Source organism: Ascaphus truei, chromosome 1, assembly GCF_040206685.1.
Source record: "Ascaphus truei isolate aAscTru1 chromosome 1, aAscTru1.hap1, whole genome shotgun sequence".
NCBI classification, from domain to species: domain Eukaryota; kingdom Metazoa; phylum Chordata; class Amphibia; order Anura; family Ascaphidae; genus Ascaphus; species Ascaphus truei.
Window position 1 is genome coordinate 527,441,226 of NC_134483.1, and position 23,153 is coordinate 527,464,378.

The 23,153-nt window shown below is 41.9% G+C and overlaps 1 protein-coding gene across 5 annotated transcripts in view; it reads right to left on the minus strand.

The window, feature by feature from the left end:
• CTNNA2 (catenin alpha 2) overlaps positions 1-23,153 on the minus strand; it is a 1,818,882-nt gene that overhangs the window by 1,492,264 nt on the left and 303,465 nt on the right. The gene's annotated exons all lie outside the window — the stretch shown is intronic.

The following is a 23,153-nucleotide window of genomic DNA, read 5'->3' on the forward strand; positions in this document are numbered from 1 at the left end:
CACCTTAGCAAACTTGACACCCTCTACAATTCAATTTGTCGTTTTGTTCTCCAATGCAACTACAACACACATCACTGCGAAATGCTCAAAGAACTAGATTGGTCATCACTAGAGTCTAGGCGCAAAGTTCACCTTTCCTGTCTTGCCTTTAAATTCTATATGGGCAAGCTACCCAGCTATCTGAACAAGCTCCTCACCCCTACCACATGCAGCACCTATCACCTGAGATCAGACTCCAAAAGACTGTTCATGGTCCCAAGGCTCAACAAAGTATCCGGCCGTTCCTCCTTCTCTTGCCGTGCACCCCAAAACTGGAACAACCTACCAGAGACTCTCACATCCACCACCAGTTTAAGTTCTTTCAAATCTAAGGCTGTCTCACATTTTAATCTGCTCTGTAACTGTTTCATTCGCCCATAATATATATTTTCTTTAACTGTGCATGCAATGTCTTGTATATAATGTATACCCTGTTCATTTATGTGACTGTATTTGTAACCATGTATTATTTGTCCTAACTCTGTGCCCAGGACATACTTGAAAACAAGAGGTAACTCTCAATGTATTACTTCCTGGTAAAATATTTTATAAATAAATAAATAAATGTTTAAAGTTAAACTGTAAAATCTCCCAGCAAAGAGACGTGTGAAACATTCGCACAGATTTAAGTATTCTGTGAATTTAGTACATTTGCAGCTGCCGAAAAAGTCACAAAGATATGAATCTGCTCCAAAAAAAAAAAAAAAACAAGAGGCAAGAACAGAAAGGTATGAACAAGTACATATTTTGCTTATCGCAGTGTCCTGGGTATTAAAATGTTTGTGTGTGCGTTTAAAGGCAAAATGCACCATTCGGTAAGCTCTTCTGTTTCTAAACGTAGTAGGCATGAAATGAATAGTTCCAAAAGTTCACAAGGAGCAGAGGTGCACACACAGCCCTGTCAAAGGGATGATTTATTATTGATCTTTCTTCTAAGCTCTGTTTTTGCTTGAGCTTCTCCGATTAGTGTATATACAAAAGAAATGGCATGTAGGGAAGGGGAGCTCTATAGGGACGCACACAATGAAAGACAAATAACGCAGACATCACAGACGCATACTCAGTACAGATAGATGTGTAACATTAGAACATGCACTTCCACGGTGTCTGTGTGTGTTAAACACCATCAAATTATCGCAACATGTCTTGGTGATATATTATACATTTGCAAAGAGGAAGTGTCACTCACAAATCACAACAATTGTCAGCTTCGGTTTAAAATGAAAAAGCACAAGAGATCACAAATCTTCTACAATGGCAACTTTATAGCTGTAAATTAAATCTTGGCAGTATCAGGGTAGTCATCGAGATACTGAATCTTCTGTATCATCGTAATTGTGATCTCTATTGGTTTGGACTGTTGGGCACTTATTGATATACTGCACACATGTTAAAAATGCTTCTCGCTGTTGTTAGCTCTCTGAGAATGGGCTGTGAAACTGTAAGGCTTACAAGTGCATGGCCAAATCAATATTTCCCCAGTTTTGACAGAATGTAACCCCTTTTCACCACCATTTGAGAAAATTGTAGTCTATAATAGGTCATGTGACCTGCACATTGACTTTTAATGCTTGGAAAAACAAACACATTGGGAAAATATGCCTGGTTAGTGAAAATGTAGCATCTCTCTATACAGTATCATGAGTGGCCAACTCTAGTTCTCAAGCGCTATCAACAGGTCAGGCTTTCAGGATATACCTGCTTCAGCACAGGTGGCTCAATCCATGGTTCAGTCAAAGACAGCCACTGATTGAGCCCCCTTTGCTGAAGCAGGGATATCCTGAATATATTATATTATACACCATCCAGTGCCAGAAGATTCCTTTAATTGCTGTAAAAGGTCCTTTATCATAGCACCGCTTACTAAATATGGGCCACAGTGAGATCCATCTTCTTTGCTAGAGTGTCTTGGGAAGGATGGCACAGAATTAAAGAGTAATCTGCCCAAGAACAGACACAGGGAATTATATCTGCAACTTGTGTTTTCAAGATCAACAACCTAATCTCCATTCTTCACTGTTCCCTTTATGAATGTAGTATGTAAAAGATAAAAGGAACCCAGATGAATAACTCATAACAACTCAGACCAACACGTGCAGTGTGCAACCCTTTCTCTCCTACTGTCTCTGTACGTTCAATCCACCAATTCAATTGTAAGCTCCCCGGAGCAGGGACTCCTCTTCCGAAATGTTACTTTTATGTCTGAAGCACTTATTCCCATGATCTGTTATTTGTATTATTTGTTATTTATATGATTGTCACGTGTAGTACTAATGTGAAGCGCTATATACACTAATGGCGCTATATAAATAAAGACATACATACATAATATACGATGAGTGAGAAACACTTACAGTACATGCCCTTCGGATACATTTGTCTTTTTATTGAGGGTACTGGCATATAATACACATAATTTAAATGTATTCCTCCAGTAGGTTTTATACATGTTATCATAACGGCTTATTTCCCTTCCTAGTGTATAGATATAGAAATATGCTATGGTGTGTTCATGCTTAAACACATAAAGATATGATTGCATTTCCAAATACAGATCATTACATGACGTACAAAAACTCCCCTTATCAATTGTGCATTCATTATCTACTGTAGTTACGAGGCCTCTCAGATATATATATATATATATATATATATATATATATATATATATATATAACTATGCACTCTCTTAGTTACACATGGAGAGACTGCCAGAAGCATCACGCTCACAGTTACTTCTTGATTAAGATGATATTTGAAACAAGCTATCAATGCTATAAATTACTTCATTTCTGAGACCTTATGCATTGCGTTCATTCACAGTGACACTTCATGCAAATGCCAATGGTTGTGCATTACTATTCTCTCTTCCCTCCACTAATGGATCACCAAACTGCTGGAAACAACCAATGACCTGAATAAAGGCAGCGCTGACATTTCAATGTAATGCCTTTTCCTTCCAGTTATAATGCCATCCTTCCACTTGAATGCACTGTCTTATTGCTTCACTGATTATACTAATGGTATTCCCCCCTAGCTGTGCTTTCCAGCGTCATCAAGGTTCCAAGAATCTACACTATAAAACAGAGGCGAGAAAAGTACGAGCTGACAGGCTGGAAATTACACTTGCCAGAGCACTGATTGTAAATTCAGAATTTTGCCAAACATAAGAGTTCAATATGTGTAGAAGGTGCTACAGTGCTGGTCACATCTGAAATGTTGAAATTCTTGAAATACCAAATATCTTGTGGAAAAAGATGGGATTCGTTTAAAAAAAAAAAAAAAAAGAACAAAGATATTCTTATTTTGGGAGGTATGTGTACTGGACAAATTAATTATTCATAGAATGTTTAAAAAAAACATATACATTAGTACTGTAAGGTAAAAGGTTTTGAATACTAAAGACTGGAGATGGGCAATCTCTAAGGAATGTTTTACCCACTTGGAATATTTAGGACTACACTTCCTCTAAAGACTGTCTCTCTCTCTCTCATCATACTCTAATAGAGATTAAATAAAACTCATGTTTTTTGACACACACACATACGTAAAAACAAAATGAAGCACAGCAAATAAAGCAGATACAGAGAAAAAGTACTATAAGAAAGTGAGCTTGTGACTTGAGTGGCATATTGACAGTGACCATATTTACAAAGCAGAGTTCTGTCATACGGCACCTTCGCTGCTGGAATACAATACCACCTATTCAAATAAATGGACTGTAAGGTGGCTTCCCGTGCCATAAAGGGTCTCATGGCAGACGACTGCTTGTTAGATATACTTCCTTATCCCTGAAGAGGGTAAAGTGCTTTGTACAGGTATGAGCACTCAATGAGAAGAAGAGCTCAAAACTAAGTATTCTGTGACAGGGGTGCTGGGCATCAGCTGGTTTAGCTCACACTACTAAAGCGGTTGTTCTGAATTACAGAGGTTATGTGAGTTCAACTTCTGATTCTGTTGGGTCTGATACAGTACCCTATATCTAAGGTGCCCTAAACTTGTCACCCCAATAACACTTTATGGGCTGTGGAAAGCAAGTGGAATCACTTCCTGCAGTTTATTGATAATTATTTATTTTTAAACAAAGTATTTAAATTTAGTATGTCTGGCAATGTGGCAAATAGGACAATTAATATTTTTTTCCCTGTTCTCTTATACCATAGCCATCTTTGTGCATACAGTATACTTCATGCAGCATCAACACAAGTGCATATACCTGCAGTAGCTGCCTCCCCCGACTTTCTTTAAAAGCAGGCCACATCCACTACCTCGTTGACAGTTTAATGTTCCTTGTGTAGCACACCTGAGCTAATTGTGAGATATGCTCAAATCTAGAGTAGCTACTTGTGTGAGCAGTGAGAAGTGAGCAGCTCAAAAGTAGGAGGTGACAGTGATACTACCCATCAGCTGGTTTCCTCACATTGCAAGAGCTGTTGACTAGAAAATCAGTGGCAGTGGGTTCTAGTTTTGTTGGGTCTGACACTATTCCAGTCATTAGTTTGGTGTTTAGGCTTATCAACTCTATATAGTTGGCATGGAAATCCTTTGAGTAAGTGTGGGATGGGACATTTAAATATAGTTGGCACATCTTACAGCCTGGTACCTCAGGTGTGCTCCTTTTCAGCACAGACATGTTTACCTACATTTATTTGGAGGGATGTCAATAGTTTGCGCACCCCTTTTTTAGGGGATATATAGATCTATGTATATATACTGTATATAGACAGACAACAAAAAACAGAGCCCTAGATACTCCACGAGAGGAAAGAGTGGTCCAGGAAAGAATCCCCCTAGCTATGTAGATATATATACACACAACTGGTGACACTTATTACATTAGAAAGGTCTCTCATGGATTTTCGTGTGCGAAACTCCTGGAAACAGATTTTGACTTTTCCATCTCTACATAAGACTTGATAGTGGCAGCATTGTAAAACAAGTTTGAATATGGGATGATATCAAATCCTGAACAGGAGAGAGACACCATATTTTCTCTCTCTATATTATATATATATATATATATATATATATATATATATATATATATATATATATATATATATGTATATATATATATATATATATATATACACACACTTGGTATACATTTAGTTAATGCAAATCAGTAGATATACTATAGGAAAAACTTGCAGATGTGCAGGATTACAGTCCAAGGATGAATAGATAAGAATGAAGTCTAAATTGGGACGACGAAGACATATTATACCTTGGGAGACAGGCAGGAAGGCATAGAGGATATCACGTTGGGAAAATAAACAAGGTTTAAGAACAGCACCAGAACAGGTCATACTCGTTAAAATATAATGAGGATGAATAACAGAATCAAAAAGTATGATATCAGTGAAATGTAACATGTTGATATGACAGTGACATTGGGAAAAACAAGTACATATATGATGTTCTCCAGATTTCCGGGAACTTGGTATAATTATGTGATCATGTGTGTATTGGATTCAGAATTACTTGGAACGTGCAATAATTACTTGGAACTTACATTGACTAATTCTCCATTCATAAATTGTTGCAAAAGAATTTGCTGTGATGCTGTACTGTACTCTATTTTTCGCTGAAAAAATACTGGAACAAAGAATTTGCTCCATGGACTTATTGACTAAGGTGACACACCTTATCTTCAAGATAGAGAAGGACCATCTTCAAAGGTCATTATTTTATTTGAGAGGAAACTGAAGTAATGTACACGCAGTCCTCGGTTATCCAACGGAATCCGTTCTGGAAGTAGTGTTGGATAGTGAAACCGTTATAAAGTGAGTCCCATGTTAATCAGTGGCTGCGAGCGTTGGATAACGCCTTCAGGCGTCAAAAACCGGCCCTAAGGGTTGCATTGTAAGGCGTTGGATATGCCATTCGTTGTAAAGTGAAACGTTGGATAGCGAGGACTACCTGTATAAGCTCCAAAAATGTAAAAATAATGTATATAAACAGCTTTCAAATTGTGGTAAAAAATAAGTTTTGTATGATACACAGTACCTTGACAATCTTCTTTTTAGATACAGTCTGCGGTTCTGTACTCCTTGTCTCACCAAATTAGATCAAACCTAAAAAACTGTTTAAAACTGAACACATCTGAGATACCCGGGAAATATGCTAAGTGGGATATGTCAAGTATATTTATATTTATTTATGTATATTGGGATGTCATGTGATTTCAGCATATTTCCCACGTATTTCTGGTGTGTTCAGTTTTGTGCACAGGTATCTTTCCATGTGTTTGTATTAAAAGGTGTGTGTTGGGGAGGTATATATTGCACGTCTGTCTGTCTCTCTCTCAGTGGCGCAAACTTTGGCAGCCTCGCATATATCTACAATCCATAGAGGCTTACTGTATGTACATTATTTTAGATATAAATGATAGGGCGTATGAGATGAGTTTGTGTTAGGAACTGAGCTGTTTTCTCATCTATTTTACCACTGTTAAAACCCATCTGAATAAGGTCGTAAATATTCTATAAAAAATATTACTAGGATCCCGTTCCAATTTTCTGTATATACTGTTGTCATTCAATTGGTGCCGCAATTTTTTTTTAATTTAAAATGACAATACCGCCAGGGCAGATTATAATTCCCTAGTCTTGGCCACGGCTCTTTTTATAGCCTGCAATTTTGCAGTCATAAGATTGGAATACATGTCATGCATTTCAGTAAAGCTTTTTGCATATCTTCTGTGAGCAAACACAGAACAGTTTTAAAGAGCGATTATTGAATATTGGATTAAAAAAAGTGCTGAAACGTCAGAATGGTGCCCCCAGACCGGATAGTATTTTTACAGCCAAAAAAACGCTTTTAATTTACAGACGAGGCCACGACTAGCCTAAAGCTTGCTTTAAACTAGCCAGGTTACATTCAGGGTATGTGCTGGGCTAGTTTGAGTCAAGTTTAAGGCATTTCTGCATTGGCCCATAGGATTAACACAGCAGGGGTCCCTGGCAGTCCCATTCAGTTTGAATGGGACTGCCAGGGACCCCTGCTGTTAATCTGATGGGCCACTAATCAATGCAGAAATGCTGGGGCTAGTTTAAGTCACGATTAAGGCTAAGGCCCCGCTCCCTCAGTCAGCGCGCCCGCACTGCAGACAGGCGGCGCGCTGACAGGCAATTGACCGCTACTTGCGGTCTGTAGGGAGTGGGAGATAAAAAATTTCTGCTTCTCGCGCATCACCGCTCCCTCCTCCCGGCCAAAAGTAACAAAAAAAACCCCAAGACACACACCCGCAGCTCCTTCCCTGCTCCCCTCCAATCACACACACAGGCAAATACACACGGGGGGGGGTGAATCAGTGCAAAAGGGGAAATCGGAACGGGGATCGGGCAGAGGGGGGAAATCGGAATGGGGGGGGGATCGGAATGGGGGGGGGATCGGAATGGGGATCGGGCAGAGGTGACGCGACACCCACTGAAACCACAAGCTCCTTGTAGCTCCGGCTGGCTGACGCGTCACAGCACGCAGTCAGCCACGCCGGAAGGAGCCAGTGGGGACCTCCAGAACGGAGGCAAGCAGCTGGGTCCCCGGCCGCGCGCGCCGCCGGCCGCAGCGAGACCAAGGCCTAAGGCATGAATTCAGAATGTACCTGGCTGTACCTGGGTCTTTTTGGTGATTGCCACTGGTTTGTTTTAGAATAGTCACAGTCTCTGCTGTAAGTCTACTGTACATTGAAACTGAACGTGTAACTCAGGATAAAGGGTAGCCCATTTTCTAACAAGTAATTTTCTGCTTGTTTAAGGACAGTATCAATTGGTAAAATATTAATGCCATCTTGGTAGTCGTCCTCTATTTGCATTTCTTGTGATTATTTGTCCGTCTTATAGGGGCACTGGATTTGTACACCTAAAAAGAGGTCAGTGGGTCAATTTCAGATCTACAGTTTGGTACGGTATAACCTCGGACAGTTTTTCTGTCTTATGAGAGACTAATGGTGCTCAATGGTAATCGGGTTTCCAGTGATCCAAGCTGATCATTACAGCTACTTCTTTTGTCTGCAGAGCCCTTCAGGTGCTTACTGTACATACCCCATGTTCCTGGTACTCAGAGATAGCCTTCTAAAACCTTTGTCTCTTACAGGCAATTAGTTTGTTTCTATATTTAGAGATGCCGGTACCTAGTTTATTAAGTCAGCCTTGTTGATGTATCTGCCGCGTGTGCCACATCTCTGGGTTTCAAACAAATCAATAGATTTTTTTGATAGAAATGAATTCCTTTCCTACCTGGTCGATTACCAGCAACATTAAATTGAGTGAACATGTATTCACAATGTTAAACCATGTGCAGCAGACATCTGGATCATTTCTCTCTATGGTAGGTACTGTATGTTCTTAGCCCTGAACCGTCTGGCAACTCCAGTTACTGAAATGTTGGCATCGACTCTGCTCTTTGGCATCTGGGCTAGGGGCGCATACCTGAATAGCACATGCTTTCCATTTGTCTGTATCTTGACAAAGGTCCACCCAGGAACCGAAGAGTTATTTTAAGCAACACTTTGACGACAAATCCATGTGGGTGCCATCAATATATCTCTATTTCCCACTTCGGTAAATTTTCAGGAATAAAACACAGTTTCAAAATTAGTGAGCAGGGGAAAAAACTGCAAAGGTGAAAACAGGCTCCCAACTGTCCACAGGATAGTGAAGAAATCTTTAAAATAAAAAAATAAAAATATATGTGAAAGGGGAACTGCTACGTTTATTCAAATACTAGTATACTGTACATAACCAACTTGTCGTGTGATAAACTGTGCTGGAGATGCAATTAAAATCAACCCTTAGCCTGTCACGGGACACACACATCTCTTTACTGCAAACGTTGTAGGTGCAAGAAAACGTATCAAAGGAAAAAAATCCTATTACTTTCAATAGTATTTGACATACAATGCGTATTTTTTGGGGTGCCCAGAATGGTAACACTTTTGACCCCATTGATTTTTTCTCAACTATTTCCGATATTTTATGATGCAGAAACCCTTTCGTTAATCTTAATTATTGAAAGGAAGTGCAATAAATGCTTCGTTTAACAAAAGTAAAATAAAGGAGACGTCAATCACAGTCTATGTCAGAATAATTGACTGTCAGCAAAACAAAGCAAGCCTGACAAACCAGTTGTTACGCTGTCTACAACTGACAGCTTTTATCAAGCTCCGCAATCATTTTCTGCAGAATGGTCTCTGAAAACAATAAACAAACACAAAATAAACACTTTAGGCTTTTTTTTTTGCCATCTATGAATACCAATTACCCGGCAGCATTTCTGGAAAGAAAGCCTTTATTTCAATTTTTTTTTTTTAAATGTGATATTAAATAAACCTTTTAATTTCAAAGCTGCAAATATCATCAAATAATCAATAACTGGATGTGGTTTGCTACGTATTGGAAATATGCTTTCTTTCCTCACTAGCAAATTCTTACTGAAGTTACATCCCTGTGACTATTTTAAAATGAATTATTTTGACACAGCAATGTCCCTTGGCAACTTGAACCAACTCCATGAGCAGTGGCAGGTTAAACCCTCTCGGGTCCCTAGGCACCAGGAGTTTTGGTGCCTTTCCTTAAGTGGGCCCCCCTCCTGCAGCGTCATGACGTTGCAGCGTCATGCGTTGGCATGGCAATGCATCGCCATGTGACACCAGGTCGCCATGATAAAGCGACGCTGCAGTTGGAGGGTCGCTCCGGAGAAGGTAAGAGACACCCCCCTCTCTCACACACAAACACACCTTACCTTGGGTGAGGTCCGGGGACTCTTCAGCCCCCTCCTCTGGTTGGGCGGAAGTTGGATCCCGGCGGCCAAGAGGAGGGAGAATATGGGAGACAGTTGCTGCCAGGCTGCTGCATGGGGAGCTGGGGAGCAACAGCACCGCCCCACCACAACCTATGGGGTTCACTAACCTTGGGGGCCCCATGGCGTGTGCCTAGTGGCTAATCCAGCACTGCCTTTGAGTGCCTCATTATGTAGCCACCACATTGGGTCTGACTCTCCAGGGGGCCCATGACGTAGCGACAATGTCATGGGCTTTCTGAACATTTTCTTGGGGAGATCTTAACGTGATCGGTCACTCAAATGGTCTGAAAATAACAATAACTAGATGTATGGTTCTATGTATTATGTGTTGTGTTGTTCTCTCTTTCATCACTAGAACATTTACAGTGAAGCGAGATCACAGTGAAGTTTCTAAAGTGAATTATTTCTAGCAGCAGTGTTGCTTGCCAACCTTAATAAAAAGGTCCGACAGTAAATATAACCGTTTACAGCAATACTGCAAAGTATCATTTCAAATAACGAATGTGATTATGTGACAAACAAAGTTTAGCTTTAGAATGGTTTAATGGGGGACTGTAGTGCTGTAGTAAGATTTACATTTACTGAATGCGAACATTATTAAGTACATTCAAGGAAGAAGGCAACAGCAGTAAACATACTCGAGCAGCTGGATACTTACAGTTACATTAACTAACGCACACAAGGCTGCAGATATCCCAACCTCCAGGCTACCAATAAATGTCTTTTAATACACTTTGTTTTTTAAAGTGAAGATTGGATAAGACACCTCTTCAAGGTCCACTGCAAGATGAAATTATAAGTATGTTTCTATGACTATCTATGTACCTGCCTATTACCCCTATGTTCAGTATCAGGGCAATTATGGGGCAAAAAATAAAAAAAAGCACTTGTAAGTGTAAAAAAGAAAACATGTTCTATTGCATTCAATAGGATTTATTTTCTGATAAGACTGATACAATTGAACCAGTTGTGCCTTGATAAATAAACCCCCTAATTTCTGAACCCAGAACTCAGCTCTGGAGACCCCTCTGCTTCAATACAATGTAATTAAAATAAAAACATTGCAATCGCCTGTTAGTAAAGAAATTCACCCGGCGCTCTAAGAGTTTTATACAGAAATGTGAATACAAAAACGTGAAAAAGTGACAGAATAAAATAATATCACCTATAAAACAACAAGTGATGGTGCCTATAAGCACAAGAACAACACTGATGGTTGATAGTGTACAACTTGTGGCCTTCACTCTACCCTTGTGAGACCCTCCTGTAGGGTCTCTGAAAGGACAGTGAAAAGGAAAAAAAGGGGAGCGCTGGCAGCAAGAACAATGCTGTGCAAATATGTGCAAGTGAGAAGATTGAATGGAAGGAAGGGAAATCCGGCGCCACAACCAGTGACAAACTCCAAGGCACTTCCGGGTCGTAGAAAACTTTATTGCAATAACAAATGGACAACAGGCTACACCACAGTCTCCCCCTCAACGCGTTTCACGCTCGAATCAGCGCTTCGTCTTGGAGTGGGGAGATGTGGTCTGAGCCTGCATATTTAAAGTGAAAAAATCTAGCGAAAAACGGCTTTGAATGTTAACCTCTGAGGTACCAAAACCATTAAAACTTTATCAAGTACACAGCTAACTTAATAAATGAATATGTCACTGCTATCCATGGTACATATAGGTATTAACTGTGTAAACACATATAGTTGTCTCACTCTTGATTTACAAATAAGTTGTGCACTGGTAATATAACCTCAGAGATAAAATAAAAACACTGATTTCAACATGTCTAGAGATAGAAACATTAAGGACAACATGAAGTATTCAACCCATTATTAAAGACACAGTCTATGAATTAAACCGTGTCTGTCCATCCTCATTGTTAATAATAACAGCTAAGAGAATGTTTGAATTCAAATTGTATATATGTTAGTCCTAAATGGCAGAAAAACAGAGGGGGGGGGAGTGGATGGGGGGGTGGGGAAGGAAAAGAAAAAGAACAACAAGAAGGAAGCAAAAAAGTACATATACATGATAAAAATGAACTCTAATACCAATGATTACAAAAAGAAATTAATAATGAATTACAAAGTAAGATCAATAAATGTCAAAGGAAACAACGCCAGTCCCATTCAGTATTTAGACCATTGGGTTGCAGTGTTTTAAGCGTAAAGATCCAGTGTGCTTCTCGCTGGTGTAATATTTTAATACGATTACCACCCCTACGGGGCAAAGGAACATGTTCTAATGCTATACACTGTAATGATCCAACTGAACCCAATGGACAAGTATTTAAATGGTTAGATACTGGATGCAACATGTCTTTGTAACTCGGGAAGTAGGGGGTCTCCAAGGCTGAAATAAACTTTGTTCAGATCAGGAGACCCCCTGCTCACGCACACTATGAATAAAAATAAAATGTAAGCAGCTTCATTACCTTAGCAGCTACCCGCTAAGGTAATGATTTTTTATTTGGAGTGGGGGGGGGGGGTGATACTAGTGTGGGGGAGCAGGGGGTCTTCCAAGCTAAACAAAGTTTATTTCAGCCTTGGAGACCCCCTACTTCCCGAGTTACAGGCCCAGTTATGGGGTGCCCGTATCCCTCTAGTCCCACGGTCACGTGACCCACAGGATTTTAACATGGCGGGGATACCGGCACCCCATAACTGGGCCTGTAACTTGGGAAGTAGGGGGTCTCCAAGGCTGAAATAAACTTTGTTCAGCTCAAGAGACCCCCTGCTATAAAACTGTAATTTTAGAAATTTAATGTGAGAGGCGCGCAGTTAGAGGGACTGATTCAGACTCTCTTTCTGCGCGTCTATTACACAAAGGCAGACGCCGGTAGCATTCACAAAGCAGGGGTCCCTGCTTTGGGAAGCTAATGTTCCGCGGTTCTCTAAACACAGCGAGCTCTGTCCCCATTGTGATCACGGTTTCCTGCATTAATTGCTGCGTGAAGTGTTCGAATAACGGCCGCTGCATCAGTAGCTGGCGTGATGACATACAGTCCTACAGCTGGCACTCTGCTCCAACTCGACTCTACGTGGTTCGCACCTTTGCTTCATCAGGAGTCAGTTTATTTGACACTAGTCCATCTCTCTTATATCTCCTCTTCCACTCCGAGCTTTTATTACATTCGTGCGCATACAGTAGCTTGATGGGAATTGTCGTTATCACGCCGGCTGCATCATCGGTCATAGGGAATCGGCGATCTGGTAGTGATCAGGCTGTGTTTCACTTGCAGGTTCCTTGAGGAAAACTCCTTAATAAAGTTGACTGCATCTGTATTAGACAGCTGTTGTAGATATCTGATAATAAAGAGGTGTGGCTAACTCCTAAAAATAGAGTGACTGAGATTGATTACAGACAACTGTTGTTAAGAAAAAAGACTGACAATTTAAGATTATGACGTGAGGGACTCAGTGGCTTTAACTTCTGAAAGTTCCTTCTGAAAGATACTATTCATATTATGCTAGCGAAACAGGTTTAAATCAAAAGACCATATACAGATAACTTAGAACAGGAAAAGCTGCAGAATTATAGCTAAGGACATAGGACGGCACCAGGAAGAAGGATAATATCCGAAACTGGCGTTACCAGCAGAGAGAAGCAAGGAATGACAAGGTTGCCATCTTTGAGAACACGTTAGAAATTTATTTGTGAAACACCATATATCCGTGAGTAAATATTTAATAAAATGTTTCTTATGTGTGTAGCCTGGTTCCCCTCTGGGTCTTTGGATCCCTCTTGCACCTTACACCCACCTCGGTGCTTCGTCGGGCTTGCGGGGTCTCGAAAGTGCGGGTATGTGTGTGCGCCGTGCGCGCGTCTCTGGGGCAGCAGCGGCGGTGTTCGGCGGGTGCTGGGAGAGTGTGGGGACCGGCGGTGGCTGTGCAGGGTGGCACCATCTTGCGCGAGTTTGCACATGTGCAGTGTGAGCTCCGGCGGCCATTACAAGTTGCGCATGGGAAGGAGCAGCACGATCGTAGGGAAACAGGCAGGGAGGGTGCTGCGGGGACTACAACCCCCAACAGGCAAAGAGGCCAGCGCACACGTGAACCAGTAGGCCCAATGGGATCACAGTGATCTCGGCAAGAGAGAGAGATATATTTTTGCGCGCTCAGCCCACGTCGGTCGGCGCCAGGAGAGGCTAGGGGAAGGAGGTGAGGGTGCAGGAGTCAGTGCCCACTGCACTAGGCCAGCAGTCCCATAGGCCCCAGTTAGCCCTGAGCCACTCATTAGTTTGTGGTGCTTCAGGGACAGGCCCAAGGTTAGGGACCCTGCCCCATTAACATATACGGTGTCAGTTAGGGACACAGTGGACGCTGCGCTTCCCACAAAGAGGCTTGGGATCAAGCCTACTCCGCCGAGAGAGCAGAACTGTACCCAGGGTGGACGGCCCTGACCGATCAACCCGCTGGAGGAACCGGACGTCAGCAGGAGGTCGTCGGATCCTTTTCGAAGATCCTTTGAACGCCCAGGTGCCGTCGTAATACTCACACATAGTGGCAGTGCTGACCATGGGACAAGGGTTACTGTGGACACGGTGTGGGGGTACACGGTGGTGGGCAAGGGGTATACACTCAGAAGTGGGAGTGAATGACATTGGGACTTTAGAGTATAAGAATATTATATGCATATCAGTAAAGGTTATTCTTGTTTATTGTTTACCAAAGTGTTCTTGGTTAATTGTTTACCAAGTGTGTGTCATTAGTTTGAGTCCTGTGAGGGGCCCCTCCCGCCCTGTCAGAATCCCTCCCAGGTGGAGGAATTGCACCACGAGATAGAGTTATATATATGTACCCCAGGCTCCCTGAGCAGAGGCTTAGGCTCCTGAGAGCCACACAGGTAATATACAGTATCAGTAGCATCTGTGTTCACAGGAAACACCCATTACATTTGGAGGCGCTGCTGAGATCAGCCCTGGGGTGACCTACTCAGTAGTTCACGTAGTATCGTATCAGTCAGCATGCCTGCGCTCACGCCACAACAAGTGGGCGAATGGGCCGAGAAACTAGGAGAACTCCTGCAACACGTGGTCGCCGTAGGAGGGGTGCCCGCCCATGTACCCATGGTGCCCATGTTCACTGTCTGCAGTGCCGTAAGGACATTACCTGGTCTGGCGGGAGCCCACCTCATCAGTAAGCACTACCACCTTGACCAGCAAGAGAACACCCTACTACTGGCCACAGAACAAGCTCTACACCCTGATAGGGGCCCACAAGTAGTGAATCTACCAGAGACCTTACCGCAAGGGTGCCCTCTCATTTACCCTGGAACAGTCTCTAGTTATGCAACTTCCCCTACTAGCCATGCAGGTTGGGAAGGCAAAGAAAAAGGCCGCCAGTACTCCCATCAGATCGGATGTATCCCTACCATGAGTGACTTTCCTTTCTGATGCCAGGCAAGGGGCCACCAGCTGGGCCGGTAGCCCACCAACATCACCGGCCCCTGACAGATTAATGAGCAGCTTCACACCAACCCCTAACATGGGAGCCTTCAACGAATCCAGCTGGTACTTTGAAAATTGCGAACTTGCGACCTCATTCCAGCCTCGGCTATGGACGAATACTGGTGCAAGCAGTTCCTCCGATGGGTCATTCCCACTCACCACATAGTGATCATGATTAGGTACTCCCTATTACAGGGGCCTCCCCCTACATTCATGGACTGTTACGGTTGTGCTCACCACAAACCGGGGCCGGACCGCGTGGCTGAGGCTGGGTTATGAAATCACCGACCTTAGACCGCGCAGACTGGTCCGGAGTGCGAAGTTCATAGTCAAACAGGCCAGGTTCAGGACTGGAGAAAACAGCGTAGTTAGTGGATGGGCCAAGGTCAGGACTGGAGACATCAGGGGAATCGTTATCCAAGCATAGTTTCGGCAACAGGAGGTCAAGTAGGTCCCGCTTCAGCGTAATAACTGCAGGGCGGGAACGGGTTCTGTGCAAGTGGCGACCGCAGCCCATGGTACCAGCCTCAGCAAGGAGAAGGCTGACCGGAGAGGGCACACCGCCCGGCAGCACTGGTAAACCGGTGCTTCAGCACAGAAGTTCAAGCTGGCCTCTGCAAAGGGAGAGAGAGCAGCAGGCCAAGGGGTCAAAACAGCAACCTCTGCTAAGGGTAAAAGCAGCAGGTTGTGGCCTCCAGGGAGATAGCACACAGCAGGTCTCCGGGGTGCTAGGACACAGGCTTCAGCATAGTAGCTGCTGAAGGATACTGGAACACAGGAACGAAAGCAATGAGCTGGAACACATCAACAACGAAGTCACAAGGCAAAAAAGGGACTAACTCTGGAAGACATTACACAGAGATTAGTACTATAGATAACAATTGTGGGGCTTGTGGCAGAACATGATAACGTCCAGGAAAGGAACTATGCTTGGCAGAGAGCGATTGTGGGAATGCAGTATTTAAAGGTCAGCGGGCCAATCTCAGAAGGGGAGTGTAAGAGCATTCTTCCAATGAGAGAGCACAGGCTGGAGCTGCAGTAAATAGCTTGCACAGCTGCTGTAGATACCAGGGGGAGTGTTCCAGGACTGCCCAGGTCTGCAAGGCCAGGGTAACCAGTAAACTCAGGTGTGGATTCCTTACAGTACCCCCCCCCCTCCTTTCAGGTGAGACCTCCGGGTGAACATGACCACTCATATAGTTGGGGGACCTGGAATTGTTCCTGAACTGTCTAGGATTGGGGGTAGAGTCGTGGTCCAGAGACTCGTGGGCACTCCTTTGCGTACCCCCACCCCCTGGTGAGAACTGCGGCCAGACAGGGCCATTCGAACCTGCACCAAACCTTCACCTCGGGCCCGACCTCATGGCTCTAGGTCGGTGTTTCCAAATGCCCACCTCGGCCTTGTGGTCCTGTCCTGTTTGTTGCGAGCATCCGTTACAAGGTCATATTCTTGCAGAAGCACAGTTCATCAACTCCATTCTTTGTTTTTTGTTTACATAACAATATATAACTACTATGATAATGCACTCCAGACTGTAATAGAATAACAATCTTTAAAAAAAAAAAAAAAAAAGAATCCTGACGTAAAATCACCGAAATGTTGACTTCAATCAAAATAAAATGTGTATTCTATTATTATTCTGGAGTGTGTTATCATATAGGTTACATATTGTTAATAGGGTGAGAACATTAGTGAAGAAGAGGGGCATGTAGATCAAGATAGGAGGATAGGGAAGAGTTGTAGTTCATGACCAGGTTGTCAGAGTTGGTAGAGGAGCAGAGAGAAAAGAGGAAGGAGCGCAGAGTAGTACCATGAGCCGGTATATTAATAGAATGCAAATCTCTGCAGAAATGAGGGATAGATAGAGGTGAAGAAGAGGAGAACAGAGAGAGAGAGAGTAAATGAGACGAGGTGATGGTTCAAGAGAGGAATGGGTAAAATAGAGAAATCAAAGAGAGAACAGTTTTTCATTTCAGACCTGATCCAGGTAGTGGCCATCCTTGTGGGTGCTGGCTGAAGTCTATTGATGAAGGCCGGAAGAAGAAATTAGAGAGAGAGGGAGGCCCAAAGGAGATAGGGGTCATAAATATGGCTGTTGAAGTCCAAAGGGACTCAGAGGACAGAAAGAAAGTGCAAGGATTCAAAGTTAGAAAGAAAGACACATGGGGAAGAGTAGAAATAATGTAGGGCAATAGATGATGGCTACCTGAAGGAGAGGAGATAAAAGCTGGACAGTGTGAGCTCAAAGGAAAATAATGAGAGGGAGGCATACGAAGGGTCCAGTAATGGCAGATTGTGGAGAGGTGAAGCCCCATGCCCCCACCCCTGCCATCAGGGCGAGGAGTGTGGGAGAAGGAAAGGCCACCATAAGAGAGGACAGCTTCCAGTGCAGAGTGAGAGAGACAAGGCTCAATTACTGTACAGCAAAAAAGAAGCGAGAGTGAGAGAAAAATAATCCACGTAGAGAAATGCACGAGAGGTCTCATATACTGTACTTTGGGAACTACTCAAATTTCTGGTGCTTTTGAACTAAACAACAGCTATTTCTCTGATGAGATCTGTCTTCTCAGTAGGTTGATTTTTCTAGTCAATGTAGGTACAGTAGAATCTAAAACACAAAAATAAAAATGGCTTGTGAATGGTTAATGTCAAACTGCACTTTCATCTAAAGATGTCCAATATATTTCAGGCGTGTCCAGCAGTAAAAAAAAAAACTAGCATGCTCTTTAATGCCCAAGACCTTAAGATCCTATTTCCCTTCTGTCTTCTGTAGTACAATAACTAATTGCAGACGTCAGCTTCTTTACAGACAGTTGATGAAAACTCAAGACAGCAATTGAAAACACTGTGCCAAGTTTTACATTTCCATATTTACGTGAAATCAATTTGTAAAAAGCTTTTTTTTTTTTTTTTTTTAATTCTGTAGCTACAATTATCTTAGCACCAAATTAAATTGTCATTCTCTTCATACACTACACGAGATGATACCCTAAGCCAATTAGCCAGGATGCCCAGCCTGGCCGGAGAACTGTTGAAATGAAATCCGCCTACTTCTATTAACTGCTCTTGCTACTGTGCCTCGGCAGCCCAAGGTGCTTTAGTTCTAGTACAAGAATCCCAATGTGTTCATTTAGAAGGATACTTATCAAAATAAAGTCCTTTGCTTCTTCAAGTGGTACAAGAATGTTGTCTTCAGTTAATTTATGTCAGAGTCAAATATATAAAATGCGCTGTTTCAATATCTTGATGCTTATCTTTAGGGCTAAGAGGTTATTTCTACACCTACTGGATTTAAATAATCCAAAGTATAATGAAAACAATGTGTGTTATATATGCGAACGCTGATAAAAACCCATTTTTAATAAGCATCCTGTAACATTTCTTTTAATCACTTTCCTTTACACAGGCAGCAAAGTTGATACAAACCATGTGTTAGTGCGAAGGGACACAGCATGAAATTGTCTTGCGAATACTGAACTTAATGTCGTAATGCCCAATCCCAACCCTAAATATATTGTACATCTTTATGTACAATTAAATGTTGATAGGATTAGCTATTAATCTCCATCTCCCTCAAAATAGCATGTACATTGCTTAATACAGTTGGATGTCACTGGGCTTTGTCCACAATGTAAGCTGCCTTTTCTTAAAAATAAAATACAGCATTAATAGGAATAGGTACTGCATGAAGATGGTGCAATTTGCTCCAAACTATTGTGCAAAAAAAATATTTTGCTTCAATTTGCACTTGTGGTACATATATGAAATCTATTTGTTTTCATGTATCTGATGCTGATTTTTTGAGCAAAAATGTTAGCACCACCTCATTCCTTCTGCATTACTGTTGGCAGCGCTATCATACACGCAGTATCACAAGGATGCTGCCTTGCTGTCACATTTGACTCCTCCTCACATTCTCCTCTCACATTCACACTGTACTGTAGCTAAAACCTGTAATTTTTTTCCTCCGTAATAGTGCAAGTATACACCCTTTACTCTGTCCCTCTACTGCTAAAACTCTAATGCAGGCAAACATTCTCGCCCGTCTTGACTATTTTAACCTCCTGATGTCTGGCCTTCCTGCCTCTCACCCGTCTCCCCTACAATCTATCCTAAACGCTGCTGGTAGAATCACTTTACTCTTTCCTAAATCTGTCTCAGCGTCTCTCCTGCTGAAATCCCTTTCCTGGCTGCCAATTAAACTCTGTATCACTTGCAAAATTCTCCTCCTCACTTTTAGGGCTACAGTATACTCTCTTCTGCCCCTCCTTACATCTCAGGCCTAATTTCTCACTATACACTTGCATTCTGCTCAAGGATGTCTACTGTCTACCCCTTTGGTATCTAAATCCCCCTCCAACCTAAAAGCTTTCTCACTCACAGCCCAACACCTCTGGAATGCCCTTCCCCTCAATATCCGATGGGATCTCTTTTCATCTTAAGGACCTTTCTTAAAACACAAGTCTTTAATAAAGCATATGGGTAACACCGCTGGCTGACACTATACATCTCATTTGCACGGACATTAACACCTTGCCGATGCACTTACAAGAATGCCCTCCTACTGTCTCTGTACTATTTTCCCACAAATCCCTTAGATTGTAAAATCTTTGGGGCAGAGACTCCTTTTCCAATTGTTTTGTCTGAAGTGCTTATTCCCATTTGTTATATCACTTGTATTGTAAAGCGCTATGTACCTGGATAGCGATATATATATATACAAATGAGTCCCACTCACGCAGATTGTCCAGAAATATTTGAATTTACTTCTAGTGTCACCCTAACACTTTCTTGCTGCTGGTGCTGTAGAAAGCACTCTGTTCACCTCTTAATGATCCGTGCAGATCTTCAACCAAATGAGAAAAAAAAGGCACAGCGCACGGAAATTAATGGATAAGCAGGTATATTAGAGACACACAAACACGTATAGAAAACTCACATGAAATGAATTAAAAAGCAGGCTCCTCGCAGTCTCGGGTGAGAACAAATGAGTCCAAAGATGTTATGCAGATGGGGCTCAGCGAGTCGGGTCCCCGGACTTCCGTTCGCAGCACTCGAGTGAAGAAGGAGATGCCAAACTAATCTGCTCAACAGGTGACACACCCCGGAAATGTCCTACACGCAGCCGCGTGTAATGATGCCAAACAGGGGAATTCTCTACTCACACAGACAAGCAGCTATGCCGCTCACAACTGACCAGGAGGTTCCACCCCGCATGCGTGATGACGTGTAACGCGTAATGTGATGGCCACAACGCGTTTCGCACATCATGGGATACGTCACAGTCATTTGGGTACTATTATATATACTCCTCATTTGGATTGGATAATTGTAATTATAAAGCAGTGAACAATCTTTCACAAGTGACAATTAGCACTAGATTCCAAAACACATGGAAAAAGGAGGAATGACAGTATCCACACCATCATCAATGGACAATAATATTCTTTAGAACAAAATCCTCATAAAGGGGCCTTTTTTTCAACCAATAATTTAATTTGGAAAAATTAATTTACAACTAGGAATTATGCATAAATAATAAATGTATGCATAATTCCTAGTTGTAAATTATTTTTTCCAAATTAAATAATTGGTTGAACAAAATGCTCAAAACTTCAAGATTTACAGACACATAATGTAATACAGCCAATTATAACCCTCTCTTGAGCAATTCTTCGTCTCACTGCTCCAATAACCACCCTCCAAATCACTCACTGACAAAAGCAACACTAATTTGACAAAAAAACACCTTTATCCATCAATTGAAAGAAACACAACATGAATATAGCACTCATCTTAATGTCATTGTATCTATTTTCATACCCCAAAGTATCCAAAACACAGAGCCACTTGCTACATCTGTCTGGTTAATATTGTGTTAAGTGTAACCCTTTCCTACTGAATACAGAATCACCTCTTAAATAAAGCTGGGAATAGACTGGTGCAAATAAAAATCTGGAATGACGCCATGCCTTTTTTTTTCTTCAAAATTAATTGTAAAATCAGCCTTAATCACACATACACAGCTGCTGGCAACACGCAGAGAACCAGGAACACCTCCACACAGAGCTCCGATAACAGCTTCAGAGACATTAGCATTTTTAGATCTGCAATAAAGTCTAAATTCAGTCACATTAAACTTGTAGATTTGTGAATGTGGTGTTTAGCTGACCGATTAGCAACTGTGAGATGAGGAAATTATTGGATTTGTGCTCGTTATATCTATTTACAGTAATATTGTTGCATTTGCATTTATTTTTTGTTCATATTTAGAATAACCTTAGGTCTATCCTAAGTATTTTTTTAAAATACCATTATAATAATAATAATAATTATTATTTTTTGTTCTGGTATAGAGCTGCTAGTTTTACATAGCGCTTTACAGAGACTATCACCCCCCCCCCCCCCACCCCCAGGCATGATATTAAAAAGCCTCAATGTCAGGGGAGGAGGTAGTGCCCAGGGAGAGAGGTGCAGAGAGGAGCTGTCCCTTTAATAACTAATTAACTACCTCTCTGCTAAGGGAGGAAGAGGAGGGGGGGCTGTGAGGAGGAGCAGGAGGAGGAGGGGCTGAGATGGAGGGGAGAGATAGATGGAGTGGGTGATGAGAATGGGGCTGAGATGGAGAGGAGCTTAGAGATGGAGGGGAGAGATAGATGGAGAAGGGGGGAGAAAGAAATGAGGGAGGGAGAGATGGATGGAGGGTGTGACGAGAATGGGTGTGGTGGAAACTGTGTTTTTTTGGTCATGAACATATAGGAAATGTCTGGATTTAAATTTTATTTTCCAACTGTATTTTGGCGCCCCATATTAAAAAATTTCATGTGGCAACTCTAATGATGGGCGATTGCCTCAGAAACTTGCTATTGCTTAGGGTCCGGAGGAATTGTTTTAGAATTACTGGTTTCAAATATGCAACCTTGTTCTAGCCCTTCTTTGCAGAAACTCAAATGGATGTACACCTCAACCCCTTATAACGCTGCGCTTGGGGTCCAAACAATCACATTGCATTATAAGCGGACCGCGTTAGAAATAATGTACAATTGTATGCATTGTACAATAAAGTATTTAAGATACCAATAATCGTGTTGTAAAGTATTCATAAATACGAAAATTGGGAGCCACGCATGCATCGCGTTAAAAGTGGATTCGCTTTGTAACGGATCGCGTTATAACGGGGTTGAGCTGTATCTCCTTTTGTAGATATGATCTCAAGAACTAAACACAGCACTGTTGGTGAGGTCTTCCCAATAATCTATAAAGTGGTATCATTACAGTACGTCTCGCTTTCAGCTGTTAATACCTTTCCCTATATAACCTACAGTAGCATCTTGCTGGATTTCCCCAGTGCTATGTTAAATCACTTGCCTAAATTTTATGTCAGCTGAAATAGTATGTTTACCGATAGTTACAAGGTGATCCAAGAGGGATCAAAAAAGATTACCCATATCTGAACTCAGACCAAAAATTCCTAATACAATAACGTAGACAGTCTTCAAATAATTGTGGTCACAACAAAATGTCTAAAAACATCAAACATTTATTAACTAAATAAACTCACTAAGTGCAATATATATACGCACAGTGTCAATTGTTAAAAATCCCCAGGGGTGGGATACAAAGGTATGTTGAAACAATGTCAGCATACAAATAGATTTAGGGAAATCATCTGTTATGTAACAATATCCCCGAGAGCAATTGTCACAAACCGCTTGGTTTGTATCAAGGTAAGTAGATAAATAATCTTATGAATCCAAATGGTGTCAGTATGGATGTCTCAAATAGTGTAACATACCCTGTCATAGCGGTGATTAGTAACATATTCAGTGTTCACTGAATCATAGAAGAGGTACCATTTAGTATT